This window comes from Ischnura elegans, chromosome 9 (assembly GCF_921293095.1).
Source record: "Ischnura elegans chromosome 9, ioIscEleg1.1, whole genome shotgun sequence".
Taxonomy (NCBI): Eukaryota; Metazoa; Arthropoda; class Insecta; order Odonata; family Coenagrionidae; genus Ischnura; species Ischnura elegans.
Genome location: NC_060254.1, coordinates 114,254,449 through 114,279,813, shown reverse-complemented (window position 1 = coordinate 114,279,813; position 25,365 = coordinate 114,254,449).

Below are 25,365 nucleotides of genomic sequence, written 5' to 3'. Positions count from 1 at the left end.
TATTATTTTAGAGTATGAAGTCTGTGTGACACATTCTGTTTCGCTAGGTGACGGTCAAAGAAGTAGAGAATCTCTTGACACGAAGCCGCTGTATTGGTGTAGGTGGTTTAAATGGTAGTCAGGAAGTGTTGGCTGGCTGGCCCCCCTCGCTTTGCGGGCTGTTTGTATTCGAGGGATTGGAAGAGGGGGCGGGGGAGTTGGAGGTGTGTCGACGGTGGCGTGCGAATGTTTCGTTGCAAGGTTGTTTGGGGGGTAGGGGAACGGAGGGGAGGGTGCAGGAGGGGAAGAGTGGCTCGCAAAGAAAGCCTTCTTTTCAGTGCGTCGGACTAACAGCTACGAGTCAGGACTAGATGCAGAAAGACCGAAGAGCAGTTGACGGTGAACACGCGAAACCCATTCCTCGTCTTCGCCTGTGGTCGTCGTGGTTCGGAGCCGATTCCTCTCTCCTTTTTTGGGCTTCCCTTGCGACCCGCCCTTCCCCCTCGAGCAACCTCCCCCTCCGTTGACGACGCATCTGACCTGAAAAGTGGTGTTATTGCATCGTTTCGCTGTCATCGCAGAGACGTCAGTATTCGTCGTAGAAATATGGTTGGGTTCCCCAGCGGCAAGGTGGAGCAACATCCTAGAATCACGACGGAATGGAGAGGGGATTGCATCGCTTCACTGTTATCAGGGAAAACGTACTGATTCGCGCTACCTCATGGGTAGCAATGAAGGAATAATTTGTTTTTCCGACATCGTGGGAGGTTATTGTGTGTGCGAACTTCGGATTTCCATTTTTTTCGTCACTGACAGTTACTGTCCCCCTAAAGCTTTGAGGTGGAATTAAAGAAAGAGTACGCGGAGTGGAGAGCGTGGACCTCAACCCTTTGTCATAATCATTTTGCAGCGAGGCTCGGCCTCCTTCAACCGGAGGAGTGCGGAAGGATACGAGCGTCCCTTGACGGATTTCTCCTGAAGAACAATCGGAAAACTCTCTCACGTTCGAGTGAAAATGGTAAAGAAGAATGGAGACGATTGCATATTCTTATCAAAGGTTGGAAAATAAATATTGGCGGTAAATATCTTCCCCTGGGCAAGAAACATTTGCAAGTGTAAATCGTCCCTGCTCAAGTTACATATTTCGTTATGTGCATATCTTTCCCCCCCGTAACCGGAACTATGTCCAATATTCTACATCGTTCACTGAACTTCGTATGAGTGAGTTTGTGGTGATATCCCGTTCATTTAGCGTTCTATTTTTCATCCTTCACGATGATGTTCTCCAGTGGATATGTGAGCAAGTGATCGTGAGCCGTGCTCACATGTGTCTTACTTCGAGTGCTTCGTTTTGTGCAAGAGGAATAACAGCTCCCCCGGACGCAGGCACGGCGTCTTAGAAGCGTCGGATGGCCATGGCGGGTGCCGACGGCCGTAGGCGTCTTATGCGGGGCGGTCGTCGAGACGGTGGGACCCTTCCAGCGACGCTACACTTCATCTCGCTCCTCTGACAAAGGTGAGTGTCCCCGGAACCATAAGACTAATGGAGAATTCTTTTGATACTCGTGGTTGCGAAGAAGAACTCCCTCACTCCATCCCCTGTGATTAAAGGTCCCGTAGGCGCCGTTAATAATCCCTGTCAAGTGTGCTGAATTGTACGAACCATAACGTCAATTGAACGCACTTTGAGAAGCGGACGGTAATATAATTGTAACCTATTGCATACTACCCTCTTGCAAGAATTTATCGCTTTATTTATTGGAATACTTTAATTTTTAAGTTCACTTGCTAAAGGGTAAGTTTTTAAAAATGGAAAACACCGGAGTAGCAAGCAAAATTATTTCCTTGAGGAAGGATAGATAAAAGACGGGTCTGTCAGGGTATAATCCGGAAGCTATTGTGAACGCAGAATGGCTGAAAACTGGTGCCATTCGGAATCTATACTCCCTCTTTCTACCAAGGTTGTTTTTTAACTGTCGAAGGAATATTGGGGCTTCTTACGTAATGGTCACCGGCAGATTTTAATTATATTACACGTTTTTTTCCTATTCTACAACGATTACGTAATAATGTTACCCCCAGCAATGGTCGAGTAAAGTTTGTGGCAAATCGGCGTAACTGAGGTGGAAAATATATTCATGTCGTGTCTACTTTGTATGAAGAATAAGACCAAAGTCACTTGCATTTTTCCCTTAATTTGGTGGACAGACGTTTCAGAATTGGATGGCCGTTATTCTGTTTCCTTATATCCTTCCCAAAATTAGTGCTTTCTTATTTTGAAAAGTGAATGCGAATCCTCACTGTAGATGGATAGTGTTTGAATACGGATTATTACCACGCGTTATTTCCTGAAAGGACTGATCAAATATTTTTCATTTTTTCTCGAAAATTGCTGGAATGAATTACTGTCATTACTGAATCATGAGCAAGGACGTAGGCTTTCCTATAGGATCTGACATCAGAATGAAAAAGCCATAAATCATTGCAAGATTAATATGAATACGCAGCTTGTTTATCATATTTTATTTATTGTCTGAGCAGAGTTTTGTGTATTCCAAAAAATATGTTTTTCTATGGTAAATTGTCACACACATTAGAGTAAGTTTTTAATGGTATATTTTTTACACGTAAAGCTTCTAGGGTGTAGATGAACGCCAATTTCGAATGAGACATGTTAGCTGCAGAAATAAATAAACCCTCTGCGATGGTATACTCATTTCTGATGTTTGAATTCTGTTAGGAGAGTCTATATCACCCTTAGAAAGACGGTACAAGCAAATTTATATCGGAGCATACCAATTAGGGTGTAACGATGGTCTTCGTCGAAATCTCAAAGGTAAACACAACGCGCTGGTCTTAGGAGCGGGCGCGCACATAATTTATATCCATAGGCTCATTTATTCATGGTATAGGTGGAATGTGTATGATTTCCTTGTGCAGAAGTTCAGAGGTTAGGCAGGTGGGGGTGGAAAAAAGCGGGTGGGGTGGAGATGACCCACCGTGGCGGTATGCCTCGGGGGCAGAGACGGAGGCAATCATTGTCTGGGGTCCGAGGCCCCACTGGGCGGCCGCTGTTTTTAGATTTCGCCCCTCCCCCGTCCTCCTCCGCATCCACAGCAACACTCCTCCCCTCTCCTACCATCTTCCCAGCCGTGTGATTCATCCCCAATGACCCTGATGGTCTGCTCTCTCTCTCTCTGTCCTTAACCGTTTTCCGCCCAGTAAACTTTGTCTGAGTTCTTGAAGATAATTAGTTACGCTGCTCCTATGATCTACTATAGAATCTTTAACATTTCTCTACCGATTACGGTATTTCAGAATCCCGTTCTCAGCATGGAATGTCAAATTGCCAGTTTTGAGCCTTGCGTTTACTTCGTTTGATTCTTCTTTTGATAGGATTCTACTAAGACATTTGAACTGCACATTAAAATGGATATTTAACTTTGAATAAATCACTCACCAGACATGTAACTTTAGTACCCGAAATTGATTTTTTTCTCCGTGCCCGTTTTATCAACTCAAGTATGACCGTATCGATGTTCTCTGTTCTTGTTTTCGTTCTATCCCTTTACTCATTTTCTTCTCCGATCTACTTATTTCTCTAGCATTACCGGCATCGCCTCGGTATTCATATATGTCATTCTCCGTGCTGTTTCCGAGTTTCATCTACATCTACATAATACCCTGCGAGCCACCTATCTACATTTACATAATACCCTGCGAGCCACCTCTAGGGTGTTTGGCAGGGGGTGATCAATCACCAGCATGCAGCATGCATTTGGACTCCCACATGCACACTACACCGTCCAAAGAACGTCCCGTATAATAACAAACTATACTACTATATGCTGTTAGGAATAGAATAGAAATTCAGAAACATGCATTAAGTTTTATATAGGTTAGTAAGCTACACTACAAGTCATGCAATCTATTTACGAGTTCTATTGCTGCCGTTATAATCTCTTATCGATCGTGGAAAAAATGACATTCGGAATCTGTCTGTTCTGCAATCTATCTCTCTTATTTTATTTATATGATCCGATCTTCCGTAGTACGTTGGCGTCCGCAAGATATGGTTAACTTCGTCAGAAAAAGACACTGCTCTTGAATTTATCTAAAAGGTTTAGTCTATTTTTCAATCTACGGTCCGACAGAGATTCCCATCCGAGTTTATCCAAGAGGTCAGTTACACTAACAAGACTATCGTAACGACCTTTCACATACCTGGCAGCTCTTCTTTGCACGCGTTCTAACTCTGTTATTAAGCCTTTTTCATGAGGGTCCCAAACACTGGCAGCGTATTCCAAATGTGGTCTAACGAGGGAAAAGTAGCTAATTTCTCTCACTTTGTCGTCGCACTTTCCTAATATTCTTTTAACAAAACCCATTTTACGATTAGCTTGACCGGTTATTTCTCGAATATGTTTATTCCACGATAGATCATTATTGAGTCTAACCCCTAGATATTTCACGGATTCAACTGCCCTTAACTGGGTGCCCCGAATGATATAGCTACGCTGTAAGGAGTTATTCTTCTTCCAGAAGTTCATTACGACGCATTTTTCCAAATTTAATTCTAACTGCCAAGCATCGCACCAAGCTTAGATAGCAGCAAGGTCATTCGTAAGTTCATCTATATCTTTGCTGGAACGGATTTCTCTGTAATCTACAGCGTCGTCTGCAAATAATCGTAACTTACTCTGCACTACTTCGCCAATGTCGTTTATATAAAGAAGGAATAGGAGTGGGCCAATGACACTACCCTGAGGAACGCCAGAAGTGACTCTAACCTCATTGGAGACTGCACCGTCTAATACTACTCTTTGGACGCGGTCGCTCAAAAATTCTCTAATCCAGGATATGACATCTTCGTCTAGACCATAAGATTTTAGTTTTATTATTAACTTACCGTGGGGTACTTTATCAAATGCCTTTTTGAAATCAAGAAAAATCGCGTCTACTGGAATGTTGTCTTCCCCGGAGACTAAAATATCGTGGGCGAAGAGCGCTAACTGAGTTTCGCACGATCTGCTTTTCCTGAATCCATGTTGGTTTCCCATTAATAAGTTTTGTGCGTCTAGATGTTTCATTACCGAGCTGACTACGATGTGTTCAAGGACTTTGCAAGAGATGGACGTTAAAGATATCGGCCTGTAATTAGATGGCTGTTCCTTGTCTCCACCTTTAAATATTGGCGTTACATTAGCGATTTTCCAGTCATTAGGTACTTCGTGTTGCTTGATGGATTTACTGAATATTAACTGCAAGTAGGGGGCAATTTCTGAGGCTAATTCTCTATATACGCGAGAAGGGATTTCGTCTGGACCAGGTGATTTATTTGGACTGAGCGATTTCAATATATTGTACTTAGCGATTTGGACTGAGCGATATCAATATATTGTACACGAGCAATCCAACCTATAGGGTGTTTGGCAGGGGGGGACCAATCACCAACATGCAGCATGCAAGAGGACCGCCACTTGCACACCACAGTCAAAGAAATATTACGCACACTAGAAAAATGTACATCCTTATTCATAAAAAAATTGCTAATGGTTAGTAATTCCTAGAGCAAATACATGCAAGGTTAGAACTACGAAAAAACATGCAATGTGTGATCCTAGCGAGCGTTGCCATTAATCCTTTCAATTGAGACAACATTGCTATCCTTAATTGCACGAGGGAAGAATGACATTTTAAATCTCTCTGTTTTGCATTCTATTTCTTTTATTTTTTTCTCATGATCGCGTCTACTATAGTATGATGGTAAACGAAGGATATGCTTCACGTCGTCTGAGAAAATATTATCTTCGAGTTTCCTAAGTAAGTTAAGCCTATACTTCGATCTACGCTCCTGTAAAGATTCCCATCCTAACTCGTTTAACATACTTGAAACGCTGCACTTTTTGTCGTAACAACTCATCACAAATCTGGCCGCCCTGCGCTGTACTCGATTAATTTCACCTATTAGTCCTACCTCGTAAGGGTCCCACACGCTAGCAGCATATTCCAAGTAAGGCCTCACTAGATTCAGGTAGCTTATTTCTTTCACCTTTTTTGGGCATTTACCGAGAATTCTTTTTACAAATCCAAGTTTACGGTTAGCTTTCCCGCATACTTCACGTATGTGCTTACCCCACGAAAGATCCCGGGTAATGGTGACCCCCAAGTATTTAACGAATTCGGTATTTGGTAATGGAATCCCGTTAGCGGTGTAGCTCCTTCTTGAAGATATATCCTTTTCCCAAAAATTCATCACCATACTCTTTTCAAGATTTAATTCTAACTCCCAAGTACTGCGCCAGTCATTTACGGCAACGAGGTCCTTTTGTAATGCTAATCTATCGCTAAGGTTGTAAATTTCACGGTATACCACTAAATCATCTGCGAAGAGGCGGATTTTGCTCGTGACCACGGTGGTTATATTGTTAATGTAAAGAAGGAACAAAAGAGGGCCGATAACACTTCCTTCGGGTACGCCTGAGGTAACTTGAATTGTATCCGAGCTAACTCCATCCAAAACAACTCTCTGTTCGCGATCCTTTAGGAAATATTTTATCCAACCAATAACGTGTATATCTATGCCGTATGCTTCCAACTTTTGAATCAGCTTTAAATGCGGAACCTTATCGAATGCTTTTCTGAAGTCTAAAAATATGGCGTCGACTTGAACATATCTGTCACCCGCGGATAAGATGTCGTGAACGAAGAGAGCAAGTTGAGTTTCACAAGATCTCCCTTTTCTAAACCCGTGCTGCTCTTTTGCTAACAGATTTTGGCTATCAAGATGAGCCATTATCGAACTGAAAATAATATGTTCCAATATTTTGCAAGAAATGGAAGTAAGTGAAATTGGACGGTAGTTACTAGGCTTTTCCCTATCCCCACCTTTAAATATAGGCGTGACGTTCGCTGTTTTCCAATCGTTAGGGACTGTGTGTTCTGCTAGAGATTTTTCGAACACTATGTTCAAGTAAGGCGCTATCTCTGACGCTGATTCCTTATACACTCGAGCTGGAATGAGATCAGTGCCTGTCGATTTCTTTGGATCAATAGAGCTGAGTTATTTTTCTAAACCACTGTTTGAAATACAGATAGACGGCATCTGCTATTGGTAGAGTCGAGGTAGAGGTGTTGACATATTGGCCGTGAAATTAGAGAAGATACTATCGAAAAAGTTATTTAAGAGATTAGCTTTATCTCGATTTGTCGTCACTCTTTCGCCACGTTCATTAATGAGTGAAGAGACTGTAGCGCAATTTCCCTGTACCTCCCTCACATATGACCAGAAAGCCTTAGAGTTGTCATCTAAATATTCGCCCAATATTTTTGTTTTGAATTCACTCAACGCCTCCCTAAGTGTTTTTTTCGTCTCTTTTTTCAATTTTTTATAATCTTCATTCATTTCTTGTATTTTCTCACAGGTAAGTCCCGCATGTATCTTTTTTATTTTAGCGTGAATTTCTCTCTGTCGCTTAAGAGCTTTACGGACTTTAGCATTGTACCATCTCGGCTCAGTATTAAAACGTTTTAACTTACTGGGAATCGTTGTATCCACGGCTTTCTGCATAATACTAATAAAACTCTTCCATGCTTCGTTTACCCCAAGATTGAGAGTGGTGTCTTTGAAAACAGTGAATGAGTTCGTCAAGTACTGCTTTAACCCTTCAAAATTCGGTCTCCGTGAAAGATTGAAAGATTTTCTTGAATGAATGAATCTCCGTGGTCTACTCCTCCCCCTCCCCCCCCAATCCTCCCCTAGGATCTTGGATCGCCCCTTCGTCACTTATGGCCTATGTTTTCACCTTCCAATCGAAACCCAATCATTATGGTTAACTATGGGTTATAATAAAAAAAACGGTTGCCATCAACTACCGGTAAAATAAAAAAAGACAATCGCTTAAAAGAGTTTGAACACTATCGACGTCGAAGTGTTTAAATCGAGTGTACTGTTTGTCAAACCTGGACATGAATAACCATTTGAATAAGCCCCGTTGTTGCTGTACATATAGTGCGAGTGGAGGATCTGTTTCTTTGGTGCCGTGGTCGTCTTCGGAAACTCTTTTTTTCTCACCCCTTTCTGACCTCCAAGGGTGCCTCCGGCTGGGAGTGGGTGGGAGCACAGGAAGCGGGTTTTGATGGCCACTTGGGATGTGATACGCATAAAACTGCCCCGGGGAGAATTTTCCAACCGTTCCCAACGCTCTTCTTTTTGGGTGTTGGTCGGGCGAGAGGGATAGAGGTGTCCTCTGAAAGGGTTTTCAGAAATTACTTTTTTCCTTTATGATGAGAACTCACTCGTGCTTTGAAGGCAGTCATGAAATAATGGGTGTGATCGCCATTTGTTCCATTCATTTTTTAATTATTATTTAAGGTTTCGGCTTTTTCCACAACTCCTTTCTCTTTCCCATGCATTATTTAAAGATAATTCTACCTCCATTGGTCTTTTTAGAAAATCGAATTGTATAATACTTATTGGTGGTATCATATTTTTATCGAATATGTGGGTACCATTTTCTATCGTTACCGATTGTGTCTCCTATAGGATAAAAATCGGTTATTTATTAATGAATCAAATTTCTGCTTAATTTGTATTGTCTCTAATTAACTCATGTCGTACTGAAATAATATTTGCAAAATACTTGCTTGAGGTTAGGAAATGGCGGTTGTAAATAAATGGTGATTTTATGAGGGATTGTTGGATTTTATTCTGGTATCTTTTAAATAACGAGGCGTGTTCGCAGGCGGAAAAAACTCGGAGCTTTCTATGATATATTGTCTGAAAGTTCTACTTGCTGTGTGGAGTTTTCAATTATGCTCTTATGCTAACGATATAATTATTGAAAAATTGTTGATGAAAACGAGAACATACGAGGTGTGTTCAGAAAATATTGGGAATTTCAGTATTGAAAAAAAATATTAATGCCTGTACATATGACTCTGTAATGTTGTCGCCTTTAAAATAGTCCACATTAGATATTATGCACTCGTGCCAGTGTTTATTCCAATCCTCGAAACATAAATTCTCAATCTCGATCTTTAGGCTAATCTTTAGCTCTGTCAGCGATTTATTTTAATGCCATCTATGCGTGAAAAACGACTGCCTTCGAAGGTTCTCTTTATTTTTGAAAACAGGGAGAAGTCACACAAAGCCATTTATGGCGAGTATGGAGATTGGGGCATCGTTACAGTATTATTTTTGGCCAAAATTTAACGAACAAGTCTTGAAGTGTGAGCCAAAAATCGATTAGGTTATACAAACACGTAGGTCATACTGGGTCATACTAACCTCAGCGGCTGCCACAGACAAAGTGTACAAAAAAAATCAGGTGAAAATTTTATGATAATTTAGGGACATTTATACTAATATGCCTGGTAAAAAAATTGACTTTCGAAATTTCCAAAACCTCGAGAAATTTAAAAATTTAGTCACCATTTTTTTCCGAACAAGCTTCGTGTCATAAAAATAATTTATTTTGGTTTAAATGTATGGTAAATTATTCTTTTCCATTGGCGTATCATATATTTTAATAAATACCTCCTGCGCAGATACCTGCTTTTGCTCATATGGTCATAAATGCTGCCATTAACAAAATTTTGCTTTTTCGTGGTTAAATACCATCATGTATAAACCCGTCCGGAGGTATTCGTCTTGTCCCACATCATAATATTCTCGTTCTTGGGCTTTCTTCTTTCATCATTTTCACTTCTTCATATTTATCTCGTTTCCTTCATCTTCATTATCCTTTTTTCCCTATTTCCACTCACCTCTTTCCAATCTTTTTTATTTATTCCACCTTTCATGCGTCTTCCGTCTCATCTTTCTCCCTTCCCACCCCACAACATCCGAACAATGCCACGCCACCCGCCCTCCACTCACCGTCGCTTGGCAACCTTCCGTCTGGGGATACAGATCGTCAAGAGTTTTCCGTCTATGGCGTCTATGGGGCGAGTCCTCGTAAATTGCCGAGGCGGGAGTTGAGCAATGCCTTTGCGAGAGAAGAACTCGAGGGATAGGAGGAGTATATGGAGTCTGTCACATCAAGCACCGACGACGAGGCTCTATATTGCACCCCCGAAGAAGCAGCACGAGGATGAAAAGAACCACCGCGTATTCTTTTTTTCCCATCCACGTTCTACACCCCTCCTCCTCCCCCTCCCGAAAGCACTCCGCCGCCCCCCGTGTGTGTGTACGGCAAACGGCCCGCGCGCTCCGATCGTCGCCCGGGATGATTTTTCGTGCCCCGTAAAGCACGCCACGCGCTTTTATTTGATGCGACGACGTCGTCGATCGCGTATCGCCTCCTTATGGAACTAGCGGCGAACGCAAATGGGCGCTCTCAGAGTACGTACGCACGTATGAGAGCACAATCGCGCGTCCCATTCTGTTTCGACTCGTTGATCGCGTCGGAACGCTGACACTATTTCGCATCTTTGGCTTCCTGCGGGAAAAAGGAGGGGGGGTTCGCTCCAGGTGACGTCACGGGTTCGTCAATGTTCTTGAATCGATCAACCTTAACCAATTCGCCGTCCTTCTTTGACTGCTTCCCGCCGTTGAACTAACTTATTTCTGCCTGCCATCATAAGAGAGGGTAAAGCTATCACAATCAGTATTATGAAAGCAGCATATGTTATAAGTGGTGAATGAAATGAAAAAAAAAACTTATTGCACTGTCCACTGGTTTACTAAAGCGTTATTAATGTTAATAAACCAGTGGACAGTACAATAAGTTTTATTATTTTATTCAGCATGCTGTTCCACCCACCATGTCTCTCCAAACACAGTTCAAAATTATCGGTGGTGTTTCGATTTTTTCCTTTGTCCATCGTTTATGTTTCCATAAGTACATCAGAGGAATCTTTATTTACCCACTTTGGGCCAGTTTTATAATACTCCAAGGATGAATACAGCCATGAAAAATTATTTGCCCAAGTCGGGATCCCAAAATTCGCTCCGATAAGATGGGTTGGTGGTGTTTCGGGCTAACACGCCTGACCGGCGATCCGGGGTCGTTTCGTATCCCGGCTACGCCAAATATTGTTCCACCGCAAACTTCATCCTTGGTGTTTAGAAATTTTAACCCGTGCGCTTAACAGCGTACAAAGTCGCTTGCTTGAAGTCTGTTTGTAGTTTGAAGTCTGATTTTATACAGAACTAACCAGGACTTTCACCCATCGCTAGGTTATTTGAAGGCTGCATCATCGTATGCTTGGCACTATCCACACACAATAAAATCGGCCTTTTATGTGTTGTAACCCACATGTATTAACCTCGCGCAAACTAATAGATTTACTAAAGTCACCACACGCGTCGCTGACGGCAGATTTATCCGAATTTCACGGAGTAGTGAGCAATAGGGCTGCTTCTGATATGATCCATTGCGAATGTTATATGCCTGATGTAGTCTATTCAATTCATAATTTTTCCATATTAATCCTTGCGCGCGAAAATACTCCATCCCAAATACTGATAACAATTAAGGAATAATTGTGTACTGATCGCCGTGCTGCGGTCATTTTTGAAAACCAATTAACACACTCAATGCTGAAAATATGTGGAAAAGCGATTTAATAAACAAGGCCCAATTTTTGTAATGTTTGATGAAGTTAAGAGGTGAGATCAGTAAAGGTGTGATAAAAAGAAATGGGCGCGATCAGAAAAAAAACCTGTTACATGGAAATTACTACTTTCCATTCTTCCCGATGAAGACATTATTATACAAAAAAGGCAGACAAACTTCTAATGAGGTACATATGTCTCATAAGGGCTCAAAATGTAAAGGAAATTATGACCTGCTTCCAAATTTTTAGCCACACTCATGTTATAAAAAAATCACCAGATCTATCAGCGAATACTGAGGTGTAAGGTTGGTTAAAAAAAGCATTAGCTGATGTTGCCTTCACTCAAGACACCAGCATTGAAGTGTTAAAATGCGCCGCAAGTAGCAACATGAGTTATGCTTCCATGGTGTGGACTGGGGTTTCCTGAATGTTGTCCTCTCGAGCAGTGTGTTCGCTCCTGTACTCTCCCGTAAGAAAGGCGGCATGGGAGGGTGGCTTACACCCTGGTTACGTCACGGGTCCGTCAATGTCCCCGAATCGATCTAGCATAACCTTTGCCGTCCTGCGTAGGCCGTTTCCCACCAGTGGACTCACTTATTACTTGCTGCCTGCCATCGACAGAGTGCGTGGATGCGTGTCCGTGCAATATAAAAGCAATCTACGTTGCAGGTCGTGTGTCCTTTTTCTTTTGTTTGTTCAATGTTTATGTGCGAACCGACGGTTCTTGTTTACGAGTTCTTATTTCTGTTTGGTCACCCATTTGCTGCCTTTCTCCGGATTATTTCCACGACATCGGACACGTGTTCATTTGCGAGTTGAAGGTCAGCATGCTCGAGATTTTTTTTGGATGATGCTCGTGCCGCAAAGAAAATGTTGCGAGACAATTATGTTCTTCGTGACGATGTAAATGCTTTTTGAACTTAAGACTGTTTGAATCGAGTTTCATACGATAAAATGAATGAGCTGTGGGTTCAGGTGTGCTTTTTCTATGGTCTTGTGCTGGAAGTTGATAACGAGCTGTGTACTTTCACCGTGAAAAATAATATAAGATAATGTGCCTTAACTTTGGTCAGAGGCAAAATAACTAGAAATTTTGCTTCTGTAGGTCATTTATAACGAATGTATGGTGTCACGAATATAATACACGCACGGAAATAATATTTATTAAATGCCGATGGAATGAATGAGGAAATTCCAAGTTTTGTTCACTTTCAGTGATGCAAAATTACTATTCTTTTTAATATTTTCATTTTGGAACATGTTTTCATGCACTAAATTACCAACTAACAATTAGTAAAATGCGTGTTGCATCATTTAGAGTAAGCAGATGTTATCTACGCCATATTTATTTAGATTTTATTTTATCTCATTTTGTATCAGACAGATGAAAGAGTCATCGCTCTAGGGTCGATGGAACATTGAAATTCGACATTTTAAATTAAAATAGCTCGCCCTATCATAGGCCGTGAAGGCCAAAGTTACATATATGACACGAGGCCCTAGTTTACAAATATCGAGTATTTCTTCCATTACGATGCATGCCCACCTTTCGTACTCCAAGTTTTGCGAAATGTTTGAGATTTTGGTTATGTCGGCCCAGTTAATATTAATCATAAGCCCTCAGGCTTATTTATTACGGATGCATCTTATATATTTTCATGTCAAATATAATCTAATTCAGGATTTATAAATTACTTACCACTTCCATTATTTTGCGAGAAATAAAATCAACTTCCGAATTGCCGTAGTCAGGTAAATGCTAAAATACCTATTTCGCAAGAGGAAAATTGATAGAATGAGAGTAGTATGTATGAAGCTGGCAATATCCTTTTGTCAGAACTAAATCATTGCAATCTATTGCCATTAAAAAACAGTTTAATATTATTAAACGCTGACTCTTATCCTTAGTTAAGCAAAAAAATAGATAAGTCTCGGAAATTTTCCAATAAAACTCCCATATAAATTGGTATTCAGGCGTTCAATTCGCCACGGGTAAACTACTTTCTAATGCGATAATCTTTTAAATTTTTGTTCATTTCACTCTTGGAAAATAATTGGATAAAATTTGGAGGAGCAATAACTCTCCCGCAAAAAAATGTCCAAAGGGAAATTCTTAATTTTATGTGTCTCGTATCAATGAATTGTGTATGGTGCCATGGATTGCTTATGATTTTACGAATATATATTTTCCGCTTTGTTAAAAATTTTATCCACCCTATAGTTGACCTATGATGTATAGTTGATATATGAGTATAAAAGGTACTGACCTTTCCCCGTTTGCATATTTTGGCACGCATCCGTATTATAAGGGCACATAGCTATGATAAAGGATCATGGGTTTTAGTCTATATGCTAAGATCACAAAGTATAAAACTCCGCCTTTATTCAAGGCGCATTGAAAGTTGAATATTGCATTCTAAGCATTGAACTCCACTCTACCTGTTTTTGTTCTGTTATTGTCCTGCCAACAGCGTTTACACAGCTTAATAGGATCGATTCCTGTAATTCAATTCCATGCAGGGTCGACATTACGTGTTTCCATGGTGCAGTCGCTGCGGAGAATCACTGACTAAGACTTTGTAATGCATAGCCTTGACCCATATTAGACCGTGCATTTTCAGTGTAGAAACTCCATTAGCGGTTGGTTGTTCTATAGTTCTATCCCCTGCTTACTTTAACTCTGCGCGCTCCGGCAAGTGGGATGTGGACAACACTATGCTGTTTACCGCAAGGGAACAGCAGGTCATGGGAGGAAGTGGAGAGGGGAAGGACTTCTGAAAATGGTTTACCTGTTCCTGTTAGGGTCAATTTAAAACTAGGAATACCGGTCTTGACACCTCTCCTTGAACTACGCATGGAGTCAATTTGACTCCTACCTTATAATTGGTTATTTTTTGCAGTTTATATCTGCATTTATTGACACGTTGCTCTAGTTTATCATTTTTTATGATTTCAATATTTCAGCCGTGGTTTTAGCAAAAAATGATGTTTAAAAAATGCGATGTTCGACAGTATTGCTTTGAAATTCTTTTTTCTCTCATGTTATATTGTTATATTGTTTTTATTGGTTTATCACTGAGGAATTGGATAAAACAGTAAACAAACTTTTCACCATATATTATTATTATATTTTTATGATTAAAAATGTTACCTAGGCTACATAGAAAGTGGGGAGATAATTTAATAAAATAAAAAATATTTTTATTACACTTGGTACCTCCTCTTTTTGGTAGCCAACGGTAAATTTTGAAAAACTATTTTTTCTCTAAAACTATTTTTATCGCTAAGCCTTATTATATGTCAAAAATGAAAAAGTGTCGATGAATTTTTGGCCGAAATTCGTAAAATATTGGTCAGAGCAGAGAAATAAAAATCTCTAAGGAGTCAAAGTGACTCCATCCGTAGTTCTAGTGTTAAAGCGTATTAGCCCTCGCCTATCCTCTAAATACGCTGTTAGACGCTCTTTTCCTGTGGCACCTACCTTTCTGAGGCAACTTAATTTTTTTCAAGAGAATATCATTTGGATACAATACATTTTTTGAAGTTAATCATAGTTTTGAAAGCATTATACCATAGGATTTGCACCAGTATATATCAGTGTTGCAAACATTTTTACACTAAGCGTAACAAATATTTCTAAAGGACGTTATTGCTTACTTTACGTTTTGAATCCTTCTGAGCCGATATGTGGCTTATTAAAAGGATCTCTGGATTTTGCTTTTATCGTTTTTGCGATTAAAATAAACATTTTGCGAGTGTCAGTATAAAAATTATTAATTTATGACTGTTAATATAAACACAATAAAAAAATTATTAATTTATTGTTTCCGTTGTTTCATCATTGAAACAAAGTCTAAACGTAATTTAATGAATTAACACTTGTGAAATTTTCATCACGTAAAAATTATCAAAATTGAAAAAAATAAAATATAAATTGTTATTTCTTCATGAGAAATAAGATCCTCTGAGAACTTTGATGGCTAATAATGAAATAATTTCGTGAATAGTAAAGAAGAGGGTGCGTTTTTATTCCTTTTTCATCTCAGTAGGTATGTTATTTCTGAAAATAGTTTACATAGGATTAAATATAACATCAGATTCCGACCAATGTGTAGTCAAAAGTATGCAGTTAAAAACTGTTAATTTACTTAAAATGGCAAAAGGTAGTTGTTATCTTTCAGTCCTAGGTTCGCCGTTGTATCTAGTAAATTTATGAGCAGTAGTTCATCTTATGACCAAGGCATACTTAGGGTTAATTTTAATGTCAGATTTCATTGGCTGAACCAATTTGATCGGAATAAATGACGGTGCCGAAATCACGCATGTTATAGATTATATAGTTGCAGAAAATGCGGTAAAGAGCATGTCAAAAGATATCCATATCAATAAAGCATTTCGTGCTGCAAGGATAATATCGATATTAGGAGAAGTTTTTGTGGAAGACTTGGTAGGAGCATATAAAACGTATATTGTATAGACATTCTGGATATACGTTTTGAAAATAGTACCTGAGATGGAAATCATCCTCAAAATTTTGTTAGGATGTAAGAACACCTAATTGGATACCAATATTTCCGTTGTTCACTCTTTTTCGGACTGATAAAAATGCGATTGATGCTCGAATTGTGCTAGGTGAATTAGTATGGGTTAAAGGAGATGACTGTGGCTGGTATTCATTCATCGTTTAGATTGACGAATGAAAATTTAGAAAATTGTATCACTGCAGTTTGTCGATTGAGAAAAAGAAAAACGCATTTCACAATGCTTTGAAGAACGATCTCTGACCGATCATATCGCGTACTAACGTGTTTGGAAAGAACGTAAAATGACCGTGGTCGGCATGTGGGCCATTGATTAGAATCTCGATTGAGCATAAATTGATGAATCTATATAAACACGTTTATTTTCCTATCTGTTGGTACAGATTTTACGGACGCACAGTGAGCATTACATTGATGTTAAAAGAATTGGGCTGGACGCCGCTAGAGACTCAGAGGGTACTACGATTGCCTGAGCAATTGGGAATAGATATCTTTCAGAGCGACACATCATATTAGAACGCCACTATTTCCAGGTCAGACGGAAAGAATTAAGAGATATGGTATTTGGAGGAGGCGACCGACAGCTGAGGTCATTTGCGCCATGAGGGTAGGGTATGGAAGGAAGGGTGGAGAGAAACCCAGCGTCGGCATTAGCCTGCTCTAAACGAAAGGCACCAAGGGGACCACGGCTTAACGTCCCATCCGACGGACGGAGTGTTACGCTTGAAATGTCCTCCACACATCACTCAAGAAGGGATCGGGCAGTCTCTGAAAATTCTCTGCCTCCGCCGGGATTTGAACCCGAGCCCACCATTTAAGAGATATGAAGTGAAACACTTTGCACTTTCCACATACAAATTTATTAAACTACAATGATATGTTTCGCTGCACTGCAGCATTATCAAGACTGCAGTGCAGGGAAACATGGCGACTGTATTTTAATAAATTTTTATGTGGAAAGTGCAAAGTGTTTCACTTAATATCTCATAATGGATCTCCACAAAGTATCTGCCTCATGCATCCAATTCAGAATGAATTAATTGAGAGATATATTTTTCCGAACGGATGTGTATGGGGAGTCGTTATTTCCCCGAATGACGAAGGACTTTAATGAATGGTCGGCGGAACTTCGTTGGAGTATTTCCTTTTTAATTGTTTTATGAGTTAGTTAAACTCATTTATCAAACTCGCCATGTCCCATTCCTCAGCAAGTAAATAAAACTCCCTCTCCACCTCCCTTTCCTCGAGCCTTCTATTTTATTCTTTACTATCGTAAGCCACTGCTCTCTGTTCAAATTTTTTATGTTAAAATTTCATGTTTATTACTGCATCACTATAAATTGGCAGAAATGCTGTGTCTGAGCAACTCCTAAATGGGAAAGAGTGACACCTGGGATCTCGAAAGGGGAGTTATCTTTCCTCGCCTTTCATCTTGAGGATTCTAATATTTGGGCAGTGCAATATTTCCGGCGATTAAGCTTAAAAACTTACTGGAAATAAGAGGGGAGATTAACCATGCCTGAGTTACTCAATAGCATGTGGGAATACGACAAGGATTTAGAGCGTGCATGAAAATGTAGATATTACTTCGCAGTTTTGAGGAGTGGTACTATATTTGGGAGTATGTTGAATGATTTATATATAGACTTTGCGTGACTTTGCGTTTATTAATTGCGAGAAAAGAAAAAGTTGAACTTCAATTCGAATTCGTCGTCGTATTTGGCCTAAAGGCCATTTTACACGGGGCACGTACTCAGTAGCGTAGCCAGGGGTTGGGTTCCGGGGGGTCCGGAACCCCCCCGAAATATAAAAACACAATAATTTTCCTTCATAAAAGAAAACAAAATATTGAATGATTTATATATAGAATTTGCGAGACTTTGCGTTTATTAATTAAACAGTCATCGACGTGACACAAGCGAGAAAAGAAAAACAGTTAAACTTCAAGAAGACCAACTTATTTACTGGTTACCAACCAGACTGCACCGACAATTAACAATCGATAGTATCGATCAAAGGTATCGATACACCCAGTATCACAAATACATAGGAAATACATGCATCACCAAATTTATGCATTCATATTTTCCAACAGAGTACGAATTGACACCTGAGTTTTGCAACGGAGTATGACGGGAAATATATGCGTTACCTAACCACACATCAGTCATGTCTCTTTTACTGCTTACTGTTACTGGTTACTGCTCCAGGATTAAACCCTGGCAAGCGAGGGCGGGAGAGTTTTTAAGTGGGTGGTGCAAGGAGTAAGGTCCCTGATTGGCAGGGATGGAAATGAGTTAGGAGAAGCGAGGACGGCCTTTCGTGTGTGGGAGTGTGTGTTCCATTGTTGAAGGGAAGGCTGGCTCGCCCCTATCTGCATCCCGGCGCTACCTATCCCTCATTTTTTTCTCTCTTGACTCGCTTCACCCCCTGCCACATTTCTAGATTAGGGTTTTCGTCTTTGGACTTTCCCCTCGACCACTCCTTACTTCTGTTGCTAAAATGCCATCTCCCGTGCTTCACCCCCTCCTAGTCGTGTCATTTCTCACCTTCAACCCTGCTAGTCTACAAACTGTCCACAAAATTCTATCCAACTTCCTCCGCTCCGTTATCATTTCTCCTTTGTGCTATTATTACGTTCGCACAGTGGATGTATCGTTAAAATATATACCTGTATGATATACCTCTCGTTCTGTATTCATTAGTCTCGTAAACATTAATGACTATCAATTCTCTCTTATCAATACCTATCCTTACCTCAAAGAAAGGCAATATTTTGTGAGACATACTTATTATGTACCTTTAAAATACTCTATGTTGCCTTTAGATAACCGCGATTGTGATCCGTGATGCCGGACTGCGGTCGGACCGCGTGGATATGTTGTTTCGGAGTAAATGGTAGGTAGGACTATCAACTTTCTTGAGATGAATTTTCCGCCCTCCTCTTGAATTAAAGGCCCACCCCCTTAAAATTTCTAACTTAGGAATTTCGTCTTTGGAGTCCCTCCTCAACATTTTCCTCTCCATTCTTCACCTCTGTTGCTAAATAGTCGTGCATCACCCCTTCCTAGTGGCGTCAACTTTTCAATCATTTACTACCTTCAACTCCAGTCCGAGTCCCTCACAGGAATACTTCTCTCACTTCTTCCGCTCACCAGTTTAGCTGTCTATTAGGCATGGTGTACAGTATACACCTTACTCCCGGTCACACGGAAAAACTTAAATTCTTACGAGGACTCCTATTTGCACTTCCTTTAGAGTTCCTCCGCCTCAATCCCTTCAGGTATTGCTCCTCAGTGTATTTTTCATCCATGTCGAAAAGCCATTTTGCCTCGAAATTACTTTTGAATTCGTTTAGAAATATTTTTCTTGGCTATCCTTATCCGTTGTAGAGGCAGTGCAAGCAGAGCAATCAAAAATTTAAAAAGTATTCTACGACCGATATTTTTAATGTCTTGAGGGGTGGTTCGAAAAACGAATAAAAACACGTCTCTTACATTGCAACTGTATCGCAATCGGCAATAAAATACAACTGGCTAAAGAGCCCATTGTTGTGAATAAGATGTACATCTACAACAACATGCTATCCTACTAGACGCCTCAATAAGCGTGTGGTAGAGGGTGTTAGGACACCCGTCGTAAGCAAATAAAAAGGAAATGCCCTTTATTATTAGGAAGAAAAACGAATACCTGTACATATACGTTCCGCAAATTATACCTCTTAATTTATCGTTTTCGTCGGTCCTGGTAATATGGTGGGGCTCTAAGTTAATGTCCTGTGTGTCGATCTGAAATATATTTATTTTCCATTGCTCAAGCAATCTTAACTCAGTGCAGAGCATCCGAGTCTCTTAACGTCTCCCAGTATTTGTTCAACATCTATGTAACGCTTTTTATTTGCCCGAGACACAATGAAACGTGAAAATTTTCTTTCCATATTTTAAACCAATATTTTCTGGTTATAACCTCGTTATCTCGAAGTTATCGCAACTCCATGATGAGAGATGGTAAGTTCCGTAGGTATGGAATTTTTCATAGTAAGGCGGCAACAGAAAATATTAATTCCGCTTTTTATGAGGTGCCCATCATTTGATCCTGATTTCAGCCTCTCCTCTTCTCCCCTTTGAGGCCTTAATCTGCCGACATTAACCAAGTTGCCTCTCGACGCCTTCCTTATCTCCCCCAAAAACCACCTTCCTCCCCACCCCTCCCATTGTGACTCTGCCCCTCTCCTTGTCGCGCTCATTACTCACGAGGAAGCCTCCCACTGTTGGGCCACCTCCTCTGGGCGAATCCCCTCTCCTACTCCCCTTCCCTTCTGCAAAGTCTCCCCCTTCAACCCCCAGCGCAGTTCGCTTATTTCTTCAAACCTCACTTCCCCTCTTCATTAATTCCTTCGATTCATCAATGTCCGAGGACGGATTTGAATGCGAGGAAGGCACTCACTCATTGCATCTACCGCCGTCCCGTGTCACCCTCCTCGCATGTTTCGGCCGCGGATTGAGTACGGTGGATGCGTTACACTCGGCGCTTTTAAAGCCGCCGGCGAGCATCCTCTTCCCGTGATTGTCGTGAACGTGCGCGGCTCATATTTCCATCCATTCGCCGTTGCGCCCTCCTGAGTGAGCAGCGCCCAGCGAGCGTTTTGATTCCGCGCTACGCGACGGTAGTTTGGCCCGAAGAAAAATCGTGTTGGCCGGGGTGAGTGGACAGTGTGTGGACCCCTCACGAATATATGTATCGGTGTGGTTGCTCCCAAGATTGATTGATGCCTTCTGGGATTTGAATGCTGCGTGGGACAGCTCGGGGGAATTATTTCAGAGATTCATGCGCGCTCATATTTGCATTCTTGGTCACTTCCCCGAGTTCATTCTGGGGGTGATCTCGAAATTGAAATGGTTTCAATTTATCGTTTTAGCGACAGAACCACTCACCTCATTCCGTATCGTGTATCAAGCGTATGAGTGAATTTTTATATTTTTTATTTGAAAAAAAAAAGTTCTATCCGGAATGGAAAAGTGAGTCGTTCATAATTAATTTCGATTTTCGTTAAAAATGCAATATATTTGTTATCATCACCTGATAAAGTGGCAATGAACTCATGCCGCGATGTGGTAACTTTTATTATTTGAATTGAAGTATCTCTCCAGTTAATGGAACTGGTGAATGGCTTAGCTTTTTCATACATGATATGTGTATGACATGCGCTTGGGATTTACTTTTTGAAGTTGTTTCGTAATTTTATAGGGTTTTGTGGTTTCAGTGATGGTTGAGAAAAAAATATTAATATGATTACTAGTTGAAAATTGTTACGATGCAGCGGCAAGGAAACTAAACCATTTTGACTTTGCTAAAACATTCTGTAATTGTAAATTAATAAAGGCCGTGCTGTTATGCAGTTTGCGTGTCAATGGTACTCCATAATTGCGCTCATGAATCGCTCATACCCTCATAAAACGTAACCTATGTGCAACTTTCATGTGAGCTAAATAATGCTATAGAAATAAAGCTTTGCTTTGAAATCAAATGTTTCCAGAACAGGTTAATAAATTTTAATTAGCTATATTTACCTAGTTTATCTCGGCATTAAGAGTCGCAATGGAACGCAAATATGCTTTTTTTAAACTAGGCTAGGAAGTGTAGCACATATTAGCTGAGAAGCCAGCTTTGTTCACTTTCGTTTCTCTTGAAATTCTCTGATTTTATTTTTGAGCAGTCACGCTGAGATTTGAGCTAAAGAAAACAATTGATGATTAGTTTGTATCCTCCGATAATATAAAGGTGAAAAATTAATTTTCTAGCATGTAAGGATTTTTTTTAAATTTTAGGTGAAAAGGTATTGATACCGTACTGTTCCTGTCGTGGTAAAACAAACCGTTGCGTATCATTTTATGTAATATCGGAATGCCGTTATTTTTTCAATTTAAATATGTAACCACAGGAATAGTTTTCCTTTAGTTTGATATGCGGTACCACTGAGTCTTTCATGAATGATGTAGAGGTCCTCAATATTCTAATAGGGTGGTTTCCTTTTATTTTTTTATTGCCTAAATCGAAGGATCATCACTCCTGGAGTACGTATTTCACGCACATAGAAAAAGTAAAAAGTCGCTTCTGAAAAGTCGCTTCCGCAGTTTGCTGCATTGTCTGCCAATGACTGACACTGCAGAAATATCCCAGTTTGTTCTTGCTTCTTGCGTATTACACAACATCTGCATGTAGCCCGGAGATGATTGGCGCGAATCGACCACAAAATAACAATACATGCAATGCGCATGCCTCACCGGTATCCCAAAGCATATTTTTGACAAATTAATCCGCGTTCTAGTTTGATTTGAATTTAGAAGAAATTACGCTTCAATACAATATTTTAGATAATTGCGCAATACACCATGGTTTTATTTTTTACACAGTATGAGTAATAAGTTCATTATGATTTTGGAAAAGAGTGATCAACAAGAGCCTCTATTTTATTATCATCGCATTCCTCCCTACATTATCAGTGCCAAATCATATTTTGTGACATCTGATGCTACCACATTGCAGAAAGAGAACTGCCCCCCCCCCCAGAATGATGGGAATGTATGAATGATGGGAAAACTCCGTGTGACGTCGTTCTGGTTCCTGCTGCCGCAAGTGAGGTGACCTTGGGACGAGGCTTTGAGCGCTAATACGACGCAGGAGTGCTAATACGACCAGGGGCGCCGACTTATAAAAAATATGGGGGGGGCCCATATCGGAGGTCTTTCCCCGGGAAGAGGTTAAATTCCAAGTGTGTCGCAGCACCGAAAAGCTATCATGATTCACACCACCTGATTCAGTTAACCTGCCTAACCTTATAATTATTTGTTTTAACTCATTGTTGAATTTATTTTAAAAGGTAACTATCGTCAAACATGGGAAATAAAAATTACCTATATATTTTTGTGATTTCACAAAGCATAGTATAACGTAATTATTTTCTTGAATTAATGAGGGGGCTCCGCCCCCCCCCCAAACGAATCTTTGAGGGGGCTCGAGCCCCCTCAGGCCCCATGGATTCGGCGCCACTGCGCAGGATGCTAGCAGGTAGCAGAGTACCCTGCTAGCTGATAGCGCTTGGCTTAAATAAGGATTATTAGTACCTTATCAAACGAAGGAAACTTTCCGACCTTAGGCAGTTTTAATAGGTGATTATGAAGACATGTTTCCCTGAGCTCTGTGCCGAACACATGCATTGGTAATCTCAGACCATGTAAAATTCCGATCTACTCGTATAGAAACTACTGTCTGTAAAAAAAAGCAAGATACTCGAGTTTGAGGAGCTCTAGCGTCTAAATGAAGCAATCGATTTCAATGCAATAAAAAGCATACGAAAGATAATTTAGTTCTACGTTATATCATGTACCTTAAAAATTCTTCGGCTCAATAGTATTTCCTGTACTTAATTTTTTCTAAAAAAAGTACCCGTTTTTTGCGCGTAAAATCAAGGTGCCCACCTTTGAGCGCTTGGCATTCCCGTAGTTTTCGTTCCTATAACTTGCAATTTTTATATAAAGAAGCCACATCTATTACCAGCAGTTTGCCGAAAACAAATTGTTTATACTACAAAAATTAACGGAGTTGTTGTAAACAACGCAAACCTCTGCTAACTTCGAAACAAGTGAGTCAATTGAAAATTGATTGGTACTGTTGTCTTCCGTAGAATGTTAGTAATGAAAGCAAATATGAAACGTATATTAAATATCAACAATAACGTCAATATCACTTATTATTTATCTAGATGTTTCTATGTGCGTACCGGCAGCTCCGTCGTGGGAGGGGGAGGCGAAAAGAGGCGCGTGGTTGCCACCGACTAAGCAGAGGGCGCGCTTCCTTCAAATGACCGACTCGCACAATGAAAGTATCGTTGTTGCACCCTTCAGATAAACTTAAGGTCAGGTGGGGCTGAGCTTTCATCAAAATGCTTTTCTACGACGTAAATTCTAAGCCATAATAGCGTAAATTTTATCGGATGGTAAAAATTCATAATCCTTCTGTTTAGCCGCGACTCTTTTCACTGATATCAAGCTGATACCAAGACCATCAGACACTGTTTGATACACAGGATATATTTTGTCCATACTTTTATTCTGCTTCGCAGCGAAAAAAGCAAATTGCACTCAATACCATTTGGACTTCCGTCTCCGAAAAACCCGTTCTTGGACGCTTGATTCACCGAGGGAATCTGCACTAACAATAGTCGAATCATCCCTAAAGATAAACGTTTTAAAGCAACCAGCGAATGATTCATTAACTGCTAGGGTACTGTGAGTCACGATGCGCTATGTGGCAACTGCGCACGACTTCGAGAGACTTTCTCTTTTCTGTTGCTTTGTTTAGCCCATCCCCGTCAGGCAGGGAGAAGGCGACAACAAGAGCTAAAAACAAGAATAAATATAAAAAGATATTGAATATACTGCTTACATTTAACGTGTATGATCTACGTATATACATTACGAACATTCTACGGAAGACAACAGTACCAATCAATTTTCAATTGACTCACTGGTTTCGAAGTTAGCAGAGGTTTGCGTTGTTTACAACAACTCCGTTAATTTTTGTAGTATAAACAATTTGTTTTCGGCAAACTGCTAGTAATAGATGTGGCTTCTTTATATAAAAATTGCAAGTTATAGGAACGAAAACTACGGGAATGCCAAGCGCTCAAAGGTGGGCACCTTGATTTTACGCGCAAAAAACGGGTACTTTTTTGAGAAAAAATTAAGTACAGGAAATACTATTGAGCCGAAGAATTTTTAAGGTACATGATATAACGTAGAACTAAATTATCTTTCGTATGCTTTTTATTGCATTGAAATCGATTGCTTCATTTAGACGCTAGAGCTCCTCAAACTCGAGTATCTTGCTTTTTTTTACAGACAGTAGGTCCCTGTGACGTCACGTGGAGTAGAATCGCATGGGTGCCAATCTGACCTTTTTCCAATGAGGATAAAAATTGACCATTGCCATTCGTCTAAACCGGTATCTCTAAAACCAAATAATTTGTATATTATGAATGCACTAATGGTGGGTAAGGAATCGAAATCAATGTCTTTCATTTTCTTTGATGAAGGAAACTACCCAATTATTCATATTGAATTTTTTTTCTAGTTGTGGTCGCAAATTACCTCATAATTCTAGCCAAACATTCTCTTCGAAGGGAGGGAAGGGTGGAATTTGAGCTTGAGCACTTAGGGGAGATCCACTAGATTCATGCATGGAAATTTTTAAGGGTGAGGCCAGGGAGCCAGGGTTGGAGTAA